The following is a 23889-nucleotide window of genomic DNA, read 5'->3' on the forward strand; positions in this document are numbered from 1 at the left end:
GGGTTACGATGTTGGGGTGTTTATTCCGATGTCCTGTTGCTCACTGTTGTGTACTCTTGGTATTTGGTGTTTCCGATGTTGTGGTTTCGACTTTGTAACGCTCGATGTTGTGAGCATTCGAGGTTTTAAAGTAGATCCACACACACACACACACACACACACACACACACATATATATATATATATATATATATATATATATATATATATATATATATATATATATATATACACACACACACACATGGGAGCGCTACAAAATCCTGAAAGCCCAAAATCCTGAAACTCAAAATCCTGAGACCAAAATCCTGAAAGTTCAAAATACTGAAAACTCAAAATACTGAATCTCATAATACTGAAAACACACAGAATAACAATACTTACTATATTCCGGCACAAGTACATATAGAAACATATTACCCTTCCACTATAAGCAGGGGGCAAGCCCCCCCCCCGCAGCCCCCATGTGGGGGGCTGTGCCCTCCACACCCCCTGCTACTTAAATATATCAACTCCGAGATTGTACTTCACTACACTAAGTGCAATCTCAGAGTTGATATATTTAAGTAACAGTGGGAGGCTTGCCCCCCTGCTTATACTTGGAGAAGAGTAATATGGTTTGTCTTTTATTTATTTTCAGAATCACAGGAAATACTTTAAAACAACATTGCAGGACAGTCTCACATAAATACAGAAAACATATAGACTCATCTTACTATTTCCTATCTATCTCTAAGAGAAATATTATGATCTAAGTCTTACTTACAGAGCCAGGCAAATACAAGTGCTGAATGGATGTTTACAGGTCCAAATTGAAGATACAAATTGCACATACTTTCTCTTTGAGATCGTTCTTAAATTAATAATACACATTACTGCTTGGTTAGCTAGATGACATCACTATTTGATACTTGCTTCTAGTTCCCAGGCTAAACAGATACCAACAGAATTTAACATGTCTCTATGAAAAAATACTTCTCTCTTGGAAGCTGACATTTATCTCTTAGAAGCTTGCCTGAAACTGGAAGTTGTAAACCAGCACTTTTACATTCTAAACCTAGTAATTATTTGTGTCTTAAGACAATGGAAAGAAACTCTAGCTGCAGACATTCTGTCTTCTAGCTGTGCTAAACACAATTGTAAAACTCTTTAATTATTTTCTCAAAGTTTACAAGTTAAATCTGTATGTCCCAATTTCTACTATGAAAACATAATCCAGCAGGATGCACTGTGGTTACATTTTTGAAGCTCAGCACATAACATACAGGTTACTTACATTTGTAGACAAGCCTATGGATCATATTAATGTTTACAATGACATTGAATTATTTCCAAAATTCTAGCTAGCTGGGCTGGCAGCCTTCGCATTTCTCCCCCCATGAGAACTCAAGCTAGTTTTTCAAGTGACTCTTGAGAAACATTGCTTGAGAGGGTTGAGTCTTTCTGGGAATACCTTATCCCATTCCCTGTCTTGAAATCCCATCTGCATTGACATTGCTAACCCCACTGTGGTGCTTCACTGTCATATATGCTTGAAATCCTAGACTCCACCTTAGTAACTTGGCATTTTGCTGGATGGCTTGATGTAACCATGTTAAGGGATTGTGGTCTGTAACAACAGTGAATTTCCTTCCAAACAGATAAGGCTGAAGTTTCTGCAGTGCCCACACTATGGCTAGATATTCCTTTTCTACAGCTGAATAGCATTCCTCCCTGGGTTGTAGCCTACAACTGAAATAAACCACTGGGCGCTCTTCTCCCTCTGAAGAAATCTAGCTAAGTACAGCCCCACTCCATTGTTCGAAGCATCCACCTGCACAACAAATTATTTGCTGTAATCTGGACTGGCTAACACAGGGGGTCCTCCCAAAGCTTATTTAAGCTTCTGGAATGCCTGCTCACATGCTGGGGTCCATGCTACCTTATCTGGTCTATTTTACCTTGTCAGGTCTGTGAGGAGAGCAGCTATGGTACTATAATTGGGGATGAACTTTCTGTAGTACTGCTGTCCCTAAAAATGCCCTCATCTACTTTTTGGTAACAGGTGCAGGCCATGGCTGAATGGCTTCCACTTTGGCAGGTTCTGGCCTGATCTTACCACTCCTCACTCTATTTCTTAGATAGGAGACCTCTGCCATACCCACCTGACATTTGCTGGGCTTAATGGTCAACCCTGCCCTCTGTAGTCTGCCCAGCACCTCCCTGACATGCTGAAGGTGCTCTTGCCAGGAATGGCTGTAGATGGCAATACCATCTAGGTAAGCAATGGCAAAATCACCTGCTCCTGCTAGGATATGATCTACCTGCCTCTGGAAAGCCACTGGAGCATTTTTCATGCAAAGGGCATCTTTGTGAACTCATACAAGCCAAAAGAAGTCACAAAGGCTAACCTCTCTCTAGCACTGGGAGTCAAGGGCACCTACTAGTAACCTTGGTAAGTTCAATGGTGGTAAGATACTTAGCCCCAGTGAGATGCTCTAGGGCTTCTTCTTTCCTAGGCAAGGGATAAGCACCTGACTCTGTGTGACTAGTTTCCTGTAGTCCACACAGAACCTGGTGCTGCCATCCTTCTTTGGTACCAGCACCACTGGGGAGGCCCAAGGACTGCTAGAATCCTGAATTACCCCTAGTTCCAACATTTCCTGTCTCTCCTCCCTCAGAGTCTGTTTGACTATCTCAGGCACCCTATAAAGGGCCTGCCTAATAGGCCTTTGGGGTCCTGTATCAGTGCACCCTGGTTTCCCAGTGAACATGTCCCCAAACTCCTGTAACACTGCTCGTATTTCATGAACCTGGGTAGGAGATAGCTGCTGGGACATTGCTACCCCCTCCACTGAGGTGTCAGTCTGAGCCTCACAGAGATCAATCACCAGATCTCCCTCAGACTTCTGCAATCCACTACAAATACTCAGCACAAGGGCCTCCCTATCATCGTAAGGTTTCATCATGTTAACATGGTACAATGTGTGCCCCTAGCTCCTGCCTAACAGTTCTACCATGTAGTTAACATCACTGAACTTCCTTACAACCTTGTAGGATCCCTCCCAAGCTGCCTGCAGCTTGTCGTGTCTGACAGGAATGTGTTCCATTACCTGCTGCCCTACAGCATACTCTCTAGATCGAGCATTCCTGTCATACTACACCTTTTTCTGTTGTTGGGCTTCTGCCAGGTTCTCCTGGGCCAAGCCCATAAGTTCCCTGAGCCTTGTCCTGGGGTTTAGGACATATGCCACAACAAACACCTTGTGGGATTCACACTCACCCTCCCACTCATCTCAAATTAAATCTAGAGGTCTCCTCACCCTATGCCCATACAACAACTCAAAGGGTGAAAAACCTGTGGATTCCTGGGGCACCTCTCTGTAAGCAAACAACAGATGTGGCAAATATTTGTCCCACTCTCTCTTAAACTGGCATGCAAATACCCGTAGCATGGTCTTGAGTGTAGAGTTTAACATCTCAACAAGACCATTAGTCTGGGGGTGGTAGGGCATGGTCTTTAGGTGCTTCACCCCAAAGTACTTCCACAGACAAGCCAGCAGGTCTGACATGAAATTGGCACCTCTGCCAGTCATTATTTCTTTTGGGAAACATAATTTGCTGAAAATCTCTAACAAAGCATTTGTCACATTTTCTGCCTCAATGGAGGACAGAGCCACTGCCTCAGGGTATCTCGTAGCATAATCTACTACCACTAGGATATGCTTTTCCCTGTGGACCTTAGGGTACTCAGAGGCCCTGAAATGTCCATACCTACCCTCTGAAATGGCTCTTCAATTACAGGCAAAGGCATCAAAGGAGCTATCACCTTGTCTCCTGCCTTGCCTACCTTTTGGCACTGCTCACAGGTCCTGCAGTACCCTGTTACATCTCTGGAAATCCCAGGATAATAAATGTTCTTCATAATACATCTCTTTGTATGTTTCATGCCCATATGACCTGCAAAGGGTAATATCATTGGCTTTGGATAGAAGTGCCAGATGGTAGGGCCTAGACACTACTAACTAATGTATTCTCTCACCTTCTAGTCCTCCCTCAGGGGTCGATTCTCTGTACAGTAACCCTTTGTCCCAGTATACAGATTCTCCCTTCCCTTGAGAATCAGGTGCCTCACTAGCTACCTCTCTCAGGCCTTGCAAGCCTGTCTCACCTCTCTCTTTGTAACCCTTCTCAGCTCCCCTTATACAGGAAGTTTGGTATCCTCTGACAGCGGTGCCTCACTGTCAGACTGGGTACTACTACTCACCTTTGACCTTGCAGTCACTCTGTCCAAGCGAACATCAGAACCCACAAGCAGCTGTGGCACACCTTCAGTCTCACTGCTATAGGGAAGTTCCCTCCCTAAAGTAACCACCTCACCAGTCATGGCTGCAAGTGTGTGGTTCGTCTGGATCTCCCGCAGGCTAGCAGACCCACATGCTTATTTCCAAGCCTGACTGCATGTAACTGCATGAACACATGGTACTGCATTATCAAAATCCTTCCCTATCAGGACATCTCCAGGGATATCCTCAAACACACCTACTTGCTGGCTTCCTTTTTCAGCCTCCCAGTCAAGGTGAACCCTAGCCACTGGTATTTGGAATGGGGTCCCTCCTAAAGCTCTGACTGCAGTAAACTACCCAGGCAAGTAGTGCTCCTCTGTAACCATTGCAGGCTTCACAATGCTTATGTCAGAGGCTGTGTCTCTCTTAGCAATGATCTCTTTGCCATTTACCAAGATAGGATATAACCTCTTATGGTAGTTTGGTACCCTTGTTGTCTCAAAACAACCTACTGTTGGCATTTTGTTATTCCCACTTACTGGCTCTCCCACCTTTTATTCCCCACCTTGCCTCCATGAACAGCTATATGCTACATGGCCCCACTGGTTGAATTTAAAACATTTAACCCTAGGTCCTGGACATGTACCTGGACTAGTGGCTTCTCCTGCTACTGGAAGATTCTGTTGGGGCAGTCTGGGCTGACCACCATAGGTTCCCTTAGACCACTGAGCAGCATTGAGTATCCCTTTCCTGGGAAGGGATGCCCTGCTTGACAGTTATCGGTGTACCTTCTTCCCCAACTCATCTACAGTAAGGCATCAGCTAACCAGATCCTCATGTCCTCAGGCAAAGTGCTAAGGGCTTGTTCCCTCACCAAAAGGTCTGCCAGCCCTTCAAAAGTGGTGACCTGCCAACCACTTACTCATCTATGAAAATAAGTGCTTAGTTCAGCAACATATTCACACACACTTTCATCTGTCTTGTGTCTATGTTTACAAAACTTTTTTCTGTAAGCGTCAGGTGTTAACTTAAAAACTTCTGGTAAACAATTCTTTACAATATTATAATTTAGACAGTCATTATCAGACAGTTTGGACAGAATAGTTACAACTTTACCATAGAGTAAAGGGTTAGGAACTATACCCAGAGCCCTTGGTCAACATTATACTGTTTACATACCCTCTCAAATATATGAATGAAACTATCAAAATTATCCCCCTCTGTAAATTGTGGAAGAAATGTACTGACCTCTGTTGCTTCTGGAATTCAGTTACTCCCTTCCCCATTACCTCCATGACTCTGGAAAAGAGTCAGCATCTCCTTTTTATGTTGACTCTCCCTCTCCTTCTCCTCAGCTTCCAGATGCCTCAGTCTCTCTGTTGCTTCCATTTCCAAACGCTTGGCCTCCAACTCAAGTCTCTTTAACTCCAGATGGGTTTTTAAGTCCTCTGTGGAAATGTTGAGCTGTCCATTTTCTGTACATCTCCACGGCCAATCTGATCATCCTCCTGGTTGCTATTTTCTGCTTTAGTCAGGTTTCCATGCACCAGTCCTTTAGCATGGCATATCTCAGCCAACTGGCTTCTTGTCAGCTTGCTATACTGCTCTACTGACATGCTTGCTTGCTCTCCATGACTAACTAAGCTAACAAAAAAAAAATAAAACAATTATGATATGAATGTTCACTGCATGGCTAATTTAGAGTACAGACACCTTCAGTGATCACTGTACACAAGCTACATGAATTTTATACCCACACCACTACTAGCCAGTTAGTATGTGATGTGGCTATCTCACCACTATCAACCAATTAATATGTGATGTGCCTATCCCACCACTGATAAACAATATGTGATGCCCTGCACTAGCACATTAATCAAGGACCTCAATCCTCACCACTAACACCAGTGAGGGCCATGCACATTAGGAGGATGACTAGTACACACACACAGTAAAGTACAATTTCCCTTAAGAGCACACAGAGATCACAGTCAGTCTGGGGCTGTCTTCTCCCTCTCTCTCCATATCCCCAGTAAGACTCCCCACTGGCACAGCTATAGGGTTCAGAGCTCAGCTGAGTGGTCAAGCCAAAACCTCCAGCACCCTCTCTGTCCAACCAGTGCTTCATGTCCTTACACAAGTAGCTGACACACACACACTTTGAGATTTGATTTATATACACACACACAGACACTCCTAGGGGAAGGCTGGCACGGGTTTACTAGCTATGCCCCCATCTGCTCAGATTATAAGGTAGTACCAGCTGCCACCAACCACTCTTACTTATCAGCTACTAATAAGGCCCTTACAAAGGGTGACCAATTCTACTGTGTAATGTTACTCTTATCCAAATGTTGTGTGTCCAAGGCTAAGTCTATTTAAGAGTGGCCTATACAGTGTCCCCAAATACGTATGCAATTACTCCAAGAGCTTAAACATCTCAAATAATATAAACAAACCAGCCACAATTAAAATGTTTAAATATATTTAATAATAAATAATAAAAGAACAACACAATACTCAATAACTCAATACAGTGACAACAGAGTTCAGAATCACAGGAAATACTTTAAAACAACATTGCAGGACAGTCTCACATAAATACAGAAAACATCTAGACTGATCTTACTATTTCCTAGCAATCTCTAAGAGATGTACTATTATCTAGGTTTTACTTACAGAGCCAGGCAAATACAAGTGCTGAACGGATGTTTACAGGTGCAAGACAAGATACAAAATACACAGACTTTTTCTCTGAGATAGTTCTTAAATTAAGTATACACATTACTGCTGGGTTAGCTAGATGACATCACTATTTGACACTTGCCTCTAGTTCTCAGGCTAAACAGATACCAACAGAATTTAAAAAATTAACATGTCTCTATGAAAAATACTTCTCTCCTGGAAGCTTATATTTATCTCTTAAAAGCTTGCCTGAAACTGGAAGTCGTAAAACAATTAACACATTTACATTGTAAACCTAGTAATTATTTCTGTCTTAAGACAATAGAAAGAAACTCTAACTGTAGACATTCTGTCTTCTAGCTGAGGTAAACACAGTCATAAAACTCTTTACTTATTTTCTCAGAGTTTGCAAGTTAACTCTGTATGCCCCAATTTCTATTATGAAGACATACATTTGCACAGGCATATAGTCCATATACATTTCTGCTCTTTTCCAGCAGGGTGCACCGTGGCTAAATTTTTGAACCTCAACACATAACATAGAGGTTATATACATTTGTAGACAAGCCTATGGATCATATTAATATTTACAATGACATAGAATTATTTACAAAATTCTAGCTAGCTGGACTGGCAGCCTTCACAGTAACATTTTGCCAAATGATATTCATCAACTCTCAGTATAGAGAAACTTACATAGAAAATGTAGTCTACTCAACAGAAAACTACTTTCAAAATGTAATAGAAGTGTATGTTTTCCATGGTGGTCAGTACCCTCCAAACTCCCCATGCAGTTGGTAGTGACCCATGCACCCCACTAACATTACAAACTAAGAACAGTTTTCCCATTGCAGTTGTTTCAGATTTACATTCTCATTGTCTCTTGTACATACACATCCACTTGTGTAGTTGCGTACACACAGACACTGACACACACACACACACACACACACACACACACACACACACACACACACACACACACACACACACAGACATGCACCCACACACATTCATTCATTCATTCATAGGAAACCAGGTCATCTGTACAGAAGACTGTTCCCACCAAAACCTTTATTGAAATAACAGTCTGTGGATTTTTCTTTCATAATGTGATTGATCATTGGACTTTCCTTTCTTAATGTACTTTTTACATTATTCATTAGTAAAAATCATTTAATGTGTCTGTTGTCTTCCAAGCTTGGTATATGTAAACAGCAAATTTTATACAAAAAAAAATTACTAGCTTTATTACTTAATTTGTTGAGGTAATACCTGAAAGAAAACATTAATGCTAAAGTAGATAATTAGATTTCAAACTGAAAGAAACATAATGAAATAATCATAAAAATAGTTAGCATCCGGTATCACAGTGAACCTCTCTTTTCAAAAGATAAGCAATTAATTGCCTATAGACAGCTCAGAAACTAAGCGGGAGTGTTTTTGTCTGTAATGCTCCTGATGCAAATCTGGTGGGTAGCTGGCAAGAGCAAAATGGCCAAAGGAAATAGAATAAAGGGGAATTGCCCAGATCATGTCTCCTTGTGGGAGGTTTAGAGAAATAGAGAAGTGACTTGAACAAATTACACACTAATACTCCTCAGTGGAAATAGTAGGAAGACTGCGCTAAGGGTGCCTAAGTGTACAGCACATTAGGAAATGTCCATGGTGCTTATGGGAAAGCTTGTACAGACCACAATCACGACTGCATAGCAGAATTTAATTGGTGTTGGGGAATAATCAAAAATCCAAATTCCATCCAAAGTTCAGCCATAACTTCTCTCTCTCGTGTTAGAGAGCAATAGATGAAATGTTGGGCTGGATGAAAAAAATTCCTTTAGGTATTTACCCATTCATACATGTATAGTATTTAGTTCTGATAGTTTTTGTAAAAAAACAAAAAATAAAAAAAGCAGTTACTACACAGCTTACAGGAGTGTGGACCTCAATAGACAAGTGTTTGAATCTGGTAATTTATGTCTGTCAAGTAACAGTGGCAGACAGGAGTGGCTTACGCAACTAGTAAGTTGAGCCTCGTGGAGGCTCTCAATAACAATCTACTCAAACAACAGAGACCTCCAAAGCAGAAATGCAAGAAAGCTCCACCCCCCCAACACAACCCAAATGACACATAATCCAAATCTGATTCTAAAGACAACCACAAAGCATTCTATAGCTATGTCAAGAATCTCAATGGCAACACTCAGACCTGCTCTGAGTTACAGCACAATGGCACTAAATATACAGACCCAACTGATATTGCCAACATCCTGGCAGAAAGGTTCAGTGTTAACTTTATCCCCCTCTCACCCCCTAAAGAGCCCATCTCTATACAGGAAGAATGTAAAGTTCCTGTAATCATGGCTGCACAGGTAAAAACCACACTCTCCAAAGCCAAGAACACAGCATCCATGGGACCAGACAACATCCCAGGCTGCATTCTACATGAACTACAGAATGAACTGGCACCCCACCTAAGTACCATGTTCAATCATAGCCTCACCTCAGGCTTTGTGCCTGCTGAATGGTGCACAGTGACGGTTATCCCACTCCACAAGGGGGGAGCCACCACGGACCCTGGGAACTACTACCCCATTAGCCTGACAAGCCTGGTCTGCAAGGCCATGGAACGTATCATCATGGAACTTATAAACAAAGACATTGGTAATCTCCAAACTCTGGACCCCACCCAGTTCAGGTTTGTAAAAGGCAGATCATGTTTCCTAAACCTGATAGACTTCTTTGAAGCAGTCACCAAAGCCGTAGATGAGGATAAGGTGGTTCACACATCTAGATCTTGCCAAGGCTTTCGACACCATCCCCCACTCTGGAATTATAGAAAAACTCACTAAACTAGGTATAAATCCCTATGTCACAAGATGGGTTGCCAGCTGGCTCACTGGCAGAACCCACACTGTGAAAGTAGCAGACTCCAAATCCGACTTCAGACCAGTGACAAGTGGAGTACCACAGGGTTCAGTCCTAGGTCCTCTCCTGTTTGATATCTACTTCTCTGAAGTACAGGCTAACACAAAAGGTCTTTGGCTAACGAAGTTCACAGATGACTGCAAACTAGGAGCCATAATCGAAACTCCTAACGATGTGGACATCCTACAAAAGGGCCTCACTGAGACAGATGCCTGGTGTCAAAGCCACGGCCTCAAGCTCAGTGCCAAAAAGTGCATTGTCATCCCCTTATATAAAAACTCTGTACCCATGAACTATAACATAGGCAGTAGTATACTTAACACCAAAAGTGTGAAAAGAGACCTTGGGACACAGGTGGACAGTAGTCTCTCCTTTGATAATCACATTGTCACAGTAGTCAGGAAATCCTTCTACGTGGCACACCTCATCACAAAAGGTTTCTCATCCAGAAAAAAAGAGGTCATTGTTCCCCTCTACTCATCACTCATTAGGCCCATTATAGAGTACAATGCCCCTTTTGGTATGTACCTCACAAGACATCTACAACAACTGGAAAGGCCACAGAAATACCTCACAAAGAGGATTACTGGCCTCAAACAGATGCCCCACGAGACCTTCTCAAAAAACTCCAGCTTTACTCTGTCGCATATTGCCTACTCAGAGGTGATCTCTGCCTAACATACAAAGCTATGTCAAACCCAGAGCTGTTGGACATGCTCCACTTAAATCCCAATCCCTCTGAGCTACATGCTCTAGGGACCTAAACCTTGTCACCACACTAAACAGAACATGCCAGAGAGATAGATTCCTGTCCCAGAGACTTCCCATACTCTGGAATAAACTACCTATCTATATCAAACAAAGCTCCTCATTAGCACTCTTCAAGAAAAATCTTGATGATTGGATGCGAAATAGGAAATTCACCCTGGGGATCACTTCTGTGGCTCTGCTCGACAGTGGCACAGGAAAATAATTTTCTTGGGTGGCAAAAGCCAGGGTACCTTTTTGGCTGGGCTTGTATAGGCCCCAGGGCCGATAGCCTAGTACCTACCTATGAAACTATGAACCTATGAACTGATGCTGATATGGCACACTCACATATGTGTGAGTACTAATAGGGATAAAGCTTTAGAATGAGAGGTTGGTATAATGGTTAAAGTCATAACTTCAGAGGTATAAGGTATAGGATTTAATTCTGACCTTTGTCTAATGACTAAGGATATAGTAAGCAGCAGACAGATAGTTTTGCATTTACTTATGAACCTTATGAAAATCAGCATTTCAATTAACCTTCAATAGGACTACAATCCAATTTCAGAAGCAAATAATAAAAATCCAAATGAGGAAATTAAAGTCATGGTCAATAAAAATTAGTGGCAACTGAAACAGGAAGTCATTAAAGAGTAGAATAGTGTACTATGAATAATTGTTAGCAGTGTGGGATGCATACCTCTCAACTATCTGTTTTTTTTTTCAGAATGTCCAGATCTTTGCCTCATATTTTTGGTCTGCTCCTCATAACATTTGTGGTTTTCTGGCAAATCACTGAGGGTTGAAGTCACTAATTAATGACATACATTTTAGTTTCAGACTTCATATCCTTCAGAAAATGCATGCTAGCACAAAAACTGTTACTCTAGTAACTTTCTAATTTACAAGAGAAATATTTAAAATCTGTCCCTATTTTGGGGCCTTTGACCCCCCCCCCTCCATTATTTTAGGCTTTCTCCTGATTTCTTGTGCTAAGAGGATGAGAGATGTGGCCGGATGAAGAGCACAATACAAACAGCACCAGAATCATTAGCATTCAAGAACTTTAAGAAAGAGCAGTAATGAATTAAGAAAGAGGAACAGCAGTAACAACAGCAAAGGCTGATATGAAAGCTTGGCTAAAAAATTAATTAGTAAGAGCAAATGAGCATTATAATAGTATATTATGTGGCACTTTAAGGCAGATAAAGGCATGCAGTATTAAGGGACAAAGACAAAGAGAGTGATGGCTAAATAAAATGTTATGATACTAATTGAGAATGCCTGCTGCTTACTTGTCACAGAGAAACAAAATCAGTTGCTAAATCCAAATTACAGGAGGACCTTAGATTAAAAGGTCGATTTTAGGTCTTTCAAACCAGGTAGTGCTAAAAACATTAATACTTTCAATAAATAAAACTCTGACTTTCTATTTTTATTATATGTATATTTTTAACTTTTGTTTTTGTCATGCTTGCACCCTTGCTTTATTTTATTGTACCATGTATATTTTTTCTTTAACATTTGTAACTTTACTTGGAGCTTTTCTCCATGGTTCTCCGCTGAAAATGGTTACAGGCCCAGTCAGTCACTACCCAGTAATCAAATCTAAATAAATACATAAATAAAACATCCTCTAAAACAAGCACTAATACAATAAAACAGAGTGAGGTATGATAGGATTCCATCTAACAGTTACAGAGAACTGACAGGAGAATTAAAGAGATCATTGACTAACTTTTCAAACAAATCACAAAAGAATATTATGAACATGAGAAGAGAAAAAGGCAGATAATATTCTCTTCACAAAACCAGAAATAAGACAGATATTATAGTGTGGCAAATAAGTCTTACAGTTAATTCTGAATCTTGCAACTACAGAGATTTTTGATGCCAGAGAAGTGCAACATTCAGAGCATTATGAATTGACTTCAGGAATATCATGACAGATTAATGTAATAGTCATCTGGCTGGCTGACCAAACTAATTGATCAAGGAATGGCTATGGAATAGCCTGTTCTGTGCTGCCTATACACAAAGTACTGAGTGCACCTCGGGGGACACGGGTTCACAGACCAGAGCTGGCCTATACTAATGAGACCAAGTGGTTGAGGTTATCTTCGCTAACTTGGGGGAGATAGTTACCATGAAGCAATTTCTTTTGTATAGTACCTATAAGATCACAGGAACAATAACTACTGGCTGGAGAGAGCATACTGGTCTTACTAAACAGTACATTGGCAACAGGATTCAGAAAAAAGACAGAGAATAACAATAAAATGTAATTCTAAGAAAGGGGAGAGACACTTCAGATGTAAAGTGAGCATTTTTCTTTATCTAGAGGGTAATTGGCACATAAAGTACACCTCTCACTGAGGTTATAGTTTCTACTATGCTAGAAACAAGTTATTTGCACCCTCGTTTGCTTGTTTAGGATCGTTAAACAGTATTTATTCCACTGTTAATAACTGTCTCCCGTAACTTTAGCTTTTTACCTGATTTATGTGTAGCCTTACTACAGTCTCAATTGCCTCTAACCTTATAACCACTTGCTTGGAGAGCTTGCCAATAGTTAGCGTTCTCCTAATCTAGCCTCTCCGTACTACCTGCAGTTTAAATACAACTGTCTAAATACTCCCTTTAAGTGCATGCTGATTTAAAGGCGATTAGTGGTTTTGTTAAAGAATCTGTCCCTTCAATACCAGTATAGCTAGTAGTTATTATTTTTTTCTTTTTTAGCCTCTCCGTACTACCTGCAGTCTAAATACGACTGTCTATATCCTCCCTTTAAGCGCTTGACTGTTTTAAAGGAGATTAGTGGTTTTGTTAATGAAACTGTCCCTTTAATACCAGTATAGTTAGTAGTTATCGTTTTTTCTTTTTTCCTTTTTCTCCTAAAGTGTCAGCTCTGTCGTAATTACTTTCACTTTACACAGCGTACGCGCTGCTGTTTATGAGCCTTTTATCTGGGGTACAGGTTAACCTGTAAGCGTAATTTTCCCGCTTTATCACTGTTAATCTCCTTCTTGGAACTCGTGCGCTGATTACGAGTCGGTACCATAGTCCCTTATTATATATTAGAAGCATAGATTTGATGGAGGTACCTCCTTGTCACCCTTAAAGTAATCCTTTTTACCAAACACTATTTCAGATGATAACGTGCCCTTTGTAGTGCATGAGCCATCCAGCCATGTATAGCTGTGTTATGTTAATCCATACTAGTATACTGTAATATCCCCTGAGCTGAAGGTACAAGTAGCTTTGTGAACTACCTCTGCTTAGAAAGTATTTCTAATTTTGTAGCTTTGTTGATTTCCTTGGTGATACTTCCAACAATAATTCAATACCTATTTCACGACTGTCCAACTATAATATTGCAGCGACTAGACTTGTATCTAGGCTGGGTTTAGGATGCCAGAACCTGAATTCCTCTTGTTTATTATAGTATAATGAACTCTCTATCATGTTGAAAGATATGGTTTCAACTTATATTTTACTTGCCTCACTTTGTGTCATCCTGTCTTAATAGCTAAGCATAGTTGTTGTCCCATAATTTATTAGATTATGCTACTGTGTTTGTACTGTGTTTTGTTCTATGCTTTTGCTGTTTTATTTTTTAAAATCCTGCTGCTGATGATTACTGCCTAAACTAGAGTTTGTATTTTTTATTTCTGAACTTAAGCTGTCAACTTCTGGTGCATATGCTTTTTATGTTGAACTTGATCTTGTAAGACTGTTAAATTCGCAGTGCTAATGAATAATCTCACCTGCTTGACCTAGTTATAATTTATTACATTCTGCTCATTTATTTTTATTTATTTTTCTTACCAGCTGGTCAAAGTTAATATTCTCATTTTTCTCAACTCCTGGATGTGCCCTATTGGACTCCAAAGACCTGCAATATCCACCCACCAAATCCTGCCTGGGTTATTCTCCACCTGGGTTATCCCTGGACAAAAGCCACAGTAACAAATATTGTATGTCAGTGTTTTTGATTTTATCAAAAGCAGCATTTTTGTTTTTAACTAGTCCACTACTCTTGTTAGATGTACTAGACTACTGCCAGACTCTGCCAGCAGTCATAACCTCCCCCCTGTCTATCTACTGCTCTACACCATAGTCTGGTCTCCTTGTCTCTGTAGGCCCCACCCTTTATTGAACTAGCCCTCTAACCTCTCTTTCCCACTACTTGCCTTTCCCCTACTCCCACCTCCTGTGCTCTCTTTCTAAGGTATTCCCAGACTTTGACCTCTAAGGGTTAGTCTCTACCCTCCTCTGAAACCATTCTATCTCTCTCCCTACCTCCTACTCGAAATCATTTTATGCTTGTTGTTCTTTTCTCACTTACTATTCTTTTTCTTTCATCCTTCTAAGCCCTGTCTATATCTCCTTCCCATAGTCCTTTCAATCCTCTACCTAGCTCTCCTTCACTACCTCCACCTCTTCTAGGCGTCCCTTTAATCTCTCCCTGAATTGTTCTCTCATCCTTTTATTTACCCTTACCCTCAGTATAACCTTATCTGTCTTCTCTTCTCCTGCCTCCTGCCCTTGACTACTACCTTACTGATTGTTTTCTCCCACTGCTCTCGCCTTACTGGTTTCTGCCCTTCCACGCTCCTCTCCCTACCCCCAAATTCCCACCCACCCCTAGGGGTCCTTAACTTATACCTCACTCAACACTCCCTTATTTCCCTTAACCTATCTCCATCCTTCAAATTACTAGGCCTCTCCCTTAACTTGTATCTCTTTTTTTCTCCCCTCCTCTTGCTCCTCCTATCTCATAACACTATCTCTAGAACAATCTCCCAACTCTTTCATTACCTATTTAACTCTATCACTTTCTCCCTCTCCATCTATTTCTCCTTTTACCTTGCCTTACCACACTTTGTACTTGCTATCTCCAGTATCTACCTGTTAATTTTAAATTCTTCTTACCTCATATTGCCTTTTCTGTTTTGTTTTTTTTTTCCCTCAAAACCCTTCTCTGTAAGTTGGCACATTTCTACTTACTCTTAGAACTGACCTTCTCTCACAAACTACATTCATCTGATACTTACTCACTACCATGTCTCCAACACACAAAGCTTTTTTCATATATATCCTATTCTTTACCACTACTATAGCCTCCCTATCCATACCTTATTTTATCACATTCTTTGAAAACATTACTTTACATGAACAAAATCTTCATCTCCAGCAAACTTTACCATCCTCTTTTTTCAACACCCTTAATCATAGTAACATAACCTGTACCTTTCACTATCTACTACCAAAATACCACAGAATAACTCATGTCACCTTCTACTTAGACAAAAAGAATTTTAATAACTCTCTAAAGATCCTTAAATTCCTATTCTATCCCCAGCACTACTTCCTCCTACACAGGGATGTTCATCCTAACCCTGGTCCCAATACCAAGAATAAATCTAACCTAAATAATACTCCTTCACCTACACCTTCATCCTGTACTAAATCAGCTAACTCCCTTCGAATAGCTCACCTTAATATTAGAAGTATAAATAACAAATTACACCACCTACATTCACTCCTGGACTTGCACTCATTTGATATTCTATGTCTTACAGAAACCTGGCTAAAACCCTCTACACAAGACCAGGAAATTACCCTCCTGGCTATAACATACTTAGACGTGACCGCATAAAGAAGAAAGGGAGGTATAGCCATTATCTATAAATCTAATCTCCAAGTTACCCTCTATAATGAACTTCCATCGCTAGACTCCAAATCTGAAATATTATCTACCAAACTCCAAATTAACAACAACAAATCTATCTACCTAATTTGTATATATCTTCCCCCTGGAAACAATACTCATATTCTAGAAAACTTACTTAGTTCACTTTCTAACCAACTACCTCAAGAAACCATTATACTTGGTGACTTTAACATTGACTGGATAACCTGTTCATCCCAGCACCCTACTAACCACATAAATCTCTATGGATTCTCTCAATTAATAACCACTCCAACTAGAATCCATAAACCAAATAGGAAAGAAACAACTCTTGACTGGATCCTTATTAATAACCACCCTAGCATTTATACTCCAGGAACCCTTCCTGACAATATTAGTGACCATATGCTTACATATGTCATTAGACAAAAATTGCACATCCCAACTACCCATAAACTCAACACATCCCGCTCAAAAATTCTTCAACCCTCATAATTTCCTGAATGAATTGCAAGCATGTGACTGGTCTCCACTGACTCACCTTGCACTTGATGAGGCAGTGACCTACTTTAACACCAACTTTCTAAAAATCCTAGACTATCACGCTCCTTTTTGCTCTACTAGGATTAGATCCAAATCTGCCCCATGGCTAACTAAACAAACTAAGCAAAAAATGATCCTAAGAAATAAAATATGGGCCAAATGGAGAGCTACCAAATGTCCATCTGATCACCTCCTCTTTAAACAATTAAGAAATGCCACCAAGAAAGATACTCTTAGAGACAAAAGGAATTTTATCTTCACCTTCAACAAACCAGTCAACAAACCCTCAAAAATTCTGGTCTGGTATTAATAAACTTCTTAAACCAGGACATTCAACTACTCCTACCCCTTCAGGCTTCAACCTCAACAATTCCACCCAGATCCCAGATGCCTTTAACAATTATTTTACAGAAGCCATTCAAACCCTAGCTAATTCATTACCCACACCTACTGCTTCCTTACCAAATACCTCTAAAACCTCATCTAATACCTTTCATATTCAACCTGTCGCTACATCTCATATTTTTAAGCTTCTCAAAAACTTAAACCTTGTACCCCATCTGCTGACCAACTCCCATCTGAATACCTACAAATTGCTGCAAAAGCTATAGCCTACCCCATATCCATACTTATTAACAGGACTATCTCTGAAGGAAAAATCCCTACCTTATGGAAAATATCTCACATAATTCCTCTACATAAAGGGGGCTCTTCTACTGAGCTTTCAAACTTTAAGCCCTATTGCCTTAATCTCTCCATTATCAAAGATAATGGAAAGATGCATACACAAACAAATTCTCAACTACCTTCTACAAAATAAACTTCTAGCCAACTGTCAACATGGCTTCAGACCTTTCCACAGCACTACAACTGCCCTTCTTTCCTTCACTGACTCTATAAACAATAATCGGAATAATAACCTCTTCTCCTCCGCACTGTTCATAGACCTGTCAAAAGCCTTTGATATGGTTAACCATAATATACTTCTTGACAAACTAAATCTCTATTCTCTTGACTCACAAGCACTTCAATGGTTTAGGAGTTATCTCCAAAACAGGCAACAAGCAGTGCTTTGGGACAATAACCTATCTTCTTTACTCCCAGTAAATATTGGTGTTCCACAAGGCTCAATCTTAGGTCCCCTTCTTTTTCATTATTTATCAATGACCTACACTTGAACATACCTCAAGCCACCTGCATTCAGTATGCTGATGACTCAACTTTAATCTGCACTGCAAAATATGTTCCCTCCCTCCAGTCCCTCACCCAAACGGTTTTCCAAAATGTAGAAAAATGGTTTATGCAACAATGCCTCCTCCTTAATCCCAAAAACAAAACTACTTCTCTTTACTCCTACTCACAAATCTCCCACACCATTCTTCACTATATCCTCTAATAATGCTACCAATATTAACCCAGATATGACCACTCGCCTATTAGGTGTAACTATTGACAACCATCTTAATTTTGATGACCATATTAACACCACCATTAAAGCTGTTAACAACAAAATTGGTACTCTCTATAGAATTAAACCCTTCCTTACCCCATTAGCTAGAAAAACATTGCCCAGACCCACCTTATCTCCACCCTTTTCTATGCCTCTGCTATATATACTAAATTATCTAAAAATAACATTACCAAACTCTCTACCTGTTACAATAGTATAGCTAGATTCAGTACTGCTACTCCTCAGAACTCACCACTGTCTTAACCTCAAACAACTAGATTGGTTAGAACTGAATAACCACCTACTCTATCAACAGTTACTTATCATTCATAAGACCCTTTTCTACCCTGATAATACCCCTAGCCTTACTAAATTGATTTCACCCTATAAAAACCTAGCTACTCTACGCTCTGCTAATAAACTCCTAGTATCCTTGACTAAATCTTACAATAAAGCTGGGGACTCACTATTTTCAAATACTGCAGGAAAACCTGGAATCAACTCCCTCATGAAATATCTAACCAAAACTCTACCTCTCTTTTCAAAAAACATATCAAAGAACATCTTAAAACTCAGTGGCTTTGTCCTTGTGCTAACCCCGACTGAAATCGCTTCTCCGCTACTCCTAACTTTCCTCCCCTCCCCTGACTATGCCTCTAAATAATGACTTTCAATATTTTGACATTTTACATCTTAGAAATAGGCTATACTATAAATTCTTTGTCTCATTCAATTCTATCTTTGTGTTTTGCATATCTGTTTTTGTTAGACTAACTGGATATGATGCATATCTATATAACTGTCTGTTTTAGTCATTTGTTTTTAAACAAGGCTACCTTTGTACTTTGTACTTTTTCATTCATATCGTTGTTTTGTTAATATTTTTTGTTTACTGCTAGTGTTGGAGCTTTTCTCCCCAGGCCTCTACTGAAAACGGATGTATGTCCAGCTAGACTAGCCCGGTCAACAAATGTAAAATAAAAATAAAATAAATAAATAAATAAATAATCGAAACTCCTAACGATGTGGACATCCTACAAAAGGGCCTCACTGAGACAGATGCCTGGTGTCAAAGCCACGGCCTCAAGCTCAGTGCCAAAAAGTGCATTGTCATCCCCTTATATAAAAACTCTGTACCCATGAACTATAACATAGGCAGTAGTATACTTAACACCAAAAGTGTGAAAAGAGACCTTGGGACACAGGTGGACAGTAGTCTCTCCTTTGATAATCACATTGTCACAGTAGTCAGGAAATCCTTCTACGTGGCACACCTCATCACAAAAGGTTTCTCATCCAGAAAAAAAGAGGTCATTGTTCCCCTCTACTCATCACTCATTAGGCCCATTATAGAGTACAATGCCCCTTTTGGTATGTACCTCACAAGACATCTACAACAACTGGAAAGGCCACAGAAATACCTCACAAAGAGGATTACTGGCCTCAAACAGATGCCCTACGCAGACCTTCTCAAAAAACTCCAGCTTTACTCTGTCGCATATTGCCTACTCAGAGGTGATCTCTGCCTAACATACAAAGCTATGTCAAACCCAGAGCTGTTGGACATGCTCCACTTAAATCCCAATCCCTCTGAGCTACATGCTCTAGGGACCTAAACCTTGTCACCACACTAAACAGAACATGCCAGAGAGATAGATTCCTGTCCCAGAGACTTCCCATACTCTGGAATAAACTACCTATCTATATCAAACAAAGCTCCTCATTAGCACTCTTCAAGAAAAATCTTGATGATTGGATGCGAAATAGGAAATTCACCCCGGGGATCACTTCTGTGGCTCTGCTCGACAGTGGCACAGGAAAATAATTTTCTTGGGTGGCAAAAGCCAGGGTACCTTTTTGGCTGGGCTTGTATAGGCCCCAGGGCCGATAGCCTAGTACCTACCTATGAAACTATGAACCTATGAACTGATGCTGATATGGCACACTCACATATGTTTGAGTACTAATAGGGATAAAGCTTTAGAATGAGAGGTTGGTATAATGGTTAAAGTCATAACTTCAGAGGTATAAGGTATAGGATTTAATTCTGACCTTTGTCTAATGACTAAGGATATAGTAAGCAGCAGACAGATAGTTTTGCATTTACTTATGAACCTTATGAAAATCAGCATTTCAATTAACCTTCAATAGGACTACAATCCAATTTCAGAAGCAAATAATAAAAATCCAAATGAGGAAATTAAAGTCATGGTCAATAAAAATTAGTGGCAACTGAAACAGGAAGTCATTAAAGAGTAGAATAGTGTACTATGAATAATTGTTAGCAGTGTGGGATGCATACCTCTCAACTATCTGTTTTTTTTTTCAGAATGTCCAGATCTTTGCCTCATATTTTTGGTCTGCTCCTGTTTTCTGGCAAATCACTGAGGGTTGAAGTCACTAATTAATGACATACATTTTAGTTTCAGACTTCATATCCTTCAGAAAATGCATGCTAGCACAAAAACTGTTACTCTAGTAACTTTCTAATTTACAAGAGAAATATTTAAAATCTGTCCCTATTTTGGGGCCTTTGACCCCCCCCCCTCCATTATTTTAGGCTTTCTCCTGATTTCTTGTGCTAAGAGGATGGGAGGTGTGGCCGGATGAAGAGCACAATACAAACAGCATCAGAATCATTAGCATTCAAGAACTTTAAGAAAGAGCAGTAATGAATTAAGAAAGAGGAACAGCAGTAACAACAGCAAAGGCTGATATGAAAGCTTGGCTAAAAAATTAATTAGTAAGAGCAAATGAGCATTATAATAGTATATTATGTGGCACTTTAAGGCAGATAAAGGCATGCAGTATTAAGGGACAAAGACAAAGAGAGTGATGGCTAAATAAAATGTTATGATACTAATTGAGAATGCCTGCTGCTTACTTGTCACAGAGAAACAAAATCAGTTGCTAAATCCAAATTACAGGAGGACCTTAGATTAAAAGGTCGATTTTAGGTCTTTCAAACCAGGTAGTGCTAAAAACATTAATACTTTCAATAAATAAAACTCTGACTTTATATGCGAGTACACTTTCATCTCTATTTTTATTATATGTATATTTTTAACTTTTGTTTTTGTCATGCTTGCACCCTTGCTTTATTTTATTGTACCATGTATATTTTTTCTTTAACATTTGTAACTTTACTTGGAGCTTTTCTCCATGGTTCTCCGCTGAAAATGGTTACAGGCCCAGTCAGTCACTACCCAGTAATCAAATCTAAATAAATACATAAATAAAACATCCTCTAAAACAAGCACTAATACAATAAAACAGAGTGAGGTATGATAGGATTCCATCTAACAGTTACAGAGAACTGACAGGAGAATTAAAGAGATCATTGACTAACTTTTCAAACAAATCACAAAAGAATATTATGAACATGAGAAGAGAAAAAGACAGATAATATTCTCTTCACAAAAGCAGAAATTATAGTGTGGCAAATAAGTCTTACAGTTAATTCTGAATCTTGCAACTACAGAGATTTTTGATGCCAGAGGAGTGCAACATTCAGAGCATTATGAATTGACTTCAGGAATATCATGACAGATTAATGTAATAGTCATCTGGCTGGCTGACCAAACTAATTGATCAAGGAATGGCTATGGAATAGCCTGTTCTGTGCTGCCTATACACAAAGTACTGAGTGCACCTCGGGGGACATGGGTTCACAGACCAGAGCTGGCCTATACTAATCAGACCAAGTGGTTGAGGTTATCTTAGCTAACTTGGGGGAGATAGTTACCATGAAGCAATTTCTTTTGTATAGTACCTATAAGATCACAGGAACAATAACTACTGGCTGGAGAGAGAGCATACTGGTCTTACTAAACAGTACATTGGCAACAGGATTCAGAAAAAAGACAGAGAATAACAATAAAATGTAATTCTAAGAAAGGGGAGAGACACTTCAGATGTAAAGTGAGCATTTTTCTTTATCTAGAGGGTAATTGGCACATAAAGTACACCTCTCACTGAGGTTATAGTTTCAAATGTAGCACTGAATTGAAGAACACACAGAAGAGACACAAATAAATATATGAGAAGGAGAGAAAAAGTCATAGATCATGTGGTTTTACTAGCAATAAGAAGGTAGATGGACTAGATTGTCTAGCTGGTCAGCCTGTAGCCCGACTCTGTTTTTCTACATTTATTTTTGTTTATTTATGCTTGAACATGTGTCTGTATGCAAATACATTTCTTTGTTAAGTAGAGTAGTCACACTTGGCACAATGTATTTTTAGAAGAGGTGTTCATACAAAAGTATCTCATGACTATAAATTAATCGCATTTCTGATACTGCAGATTTCTGCTGCACTATCGGGCCTCATTTTTACTCTTCTTCATCTGCAAATTAAATTGAAAAAGTGCTACAGGGGTAGGGGAAGTTACTTCGCGCAAAAATCTATGTATGCATATCGTTACATGCAATGCATTAAACACCTAAAACAATTAAAGGAAGATCAATATTTGTAACAAATAAATTTACATTTGGTTTTATATTTTCAGCAACATTTTTGCCAGGGAGCAGATTTAATATCCTGAAAGAAATAAAATAGTAACATGCTCTAGGCAAATACCATTAGAAGCCATTTTTCATTACATCTATTCTACAGATTTTGTATGCAGTATAAGCTTTTTGTTTTGACAAGTGTTTCTACAGCAGTTTGATGTAATGTTGCAAACTGGTCAGTGTGTGCAGTCATTAAAAGCAATGCTTTTTCCAAGGTTTATAGCTAATTACACTAATGATGAAGTGCTTGACAATGTGTTGCTGATAATTAGAGACCATTTTTAAAGCAGCAGTATGTTCACTAACACCTATGCTTATATTTAAAACGGTTATTAAAAGCAACAACTCGTGAAACAGCGTGTTACTTGTGAAATAAAGGTATCATGGCTACGGTGAAACTTAGGTCCTTTTCTTTGGTTAAAACATAGTTAATTCAGCAACCCACACAATTATTTAAACACAGAGATATTTGAGATTAGAGCATAAGTAGACTAACCACATTATGAAATCTGCAATAAAAATGTTATGGAAATGAGTCTAGTGACAAATTTCAGTATGTGATAATTGTTGAGTTTTGTATTTTCCCTGCTATTCACTATGAAAATAATATCAATTGTATGACAATATTTTAATCCAGCACAGAATCCTGACACATACTAATTAAGTGACGTGTTATGTCCTGTTGATTCTGCAATAATGAAAGATAAAAGCTGTTTCCCTCTTCAGATTTCCCTTCAATGCTCATCCCCAAGAGATGACAATTTACAGCTGACTTTTTAGCTGTAGAACTCCTTTTAGTAATGTGTTCATTTAATCTTTCGTCCTCACTCCTGGCCACCATTGAATACAGATTTAGCTTGTTTATATTGTTTAATTCCTCCATGACTATTGTCTGCATGTGTAGCAACTGCCTTCTGACAAAAGTTAAATACTTAAGGTTTCCCTAACTAATTTGCACCACAGATGAGACAAATCAGACATATTGTTGACAATGGCTAGGATTGTGAGTCAATTTTTATATTTACATGCATGGATTCATAAATGATGTTCCTTGTGCTCC

The sequence above is a fragment of the Protopterus annectens genome, chromosome 1.part0 (genome assembly GCF_019279795.1).
Source record: "Protopterus annectens isolate FY-2018-M chromosome 1.part0, PAN1.0, whole genome shotgun sequence".
Lineage (NCBI taxonomy): Eukaryota > Metazoa > Chordata > Ceratodontiformes > Protopteridae > Protopterus > Protopterus annectens.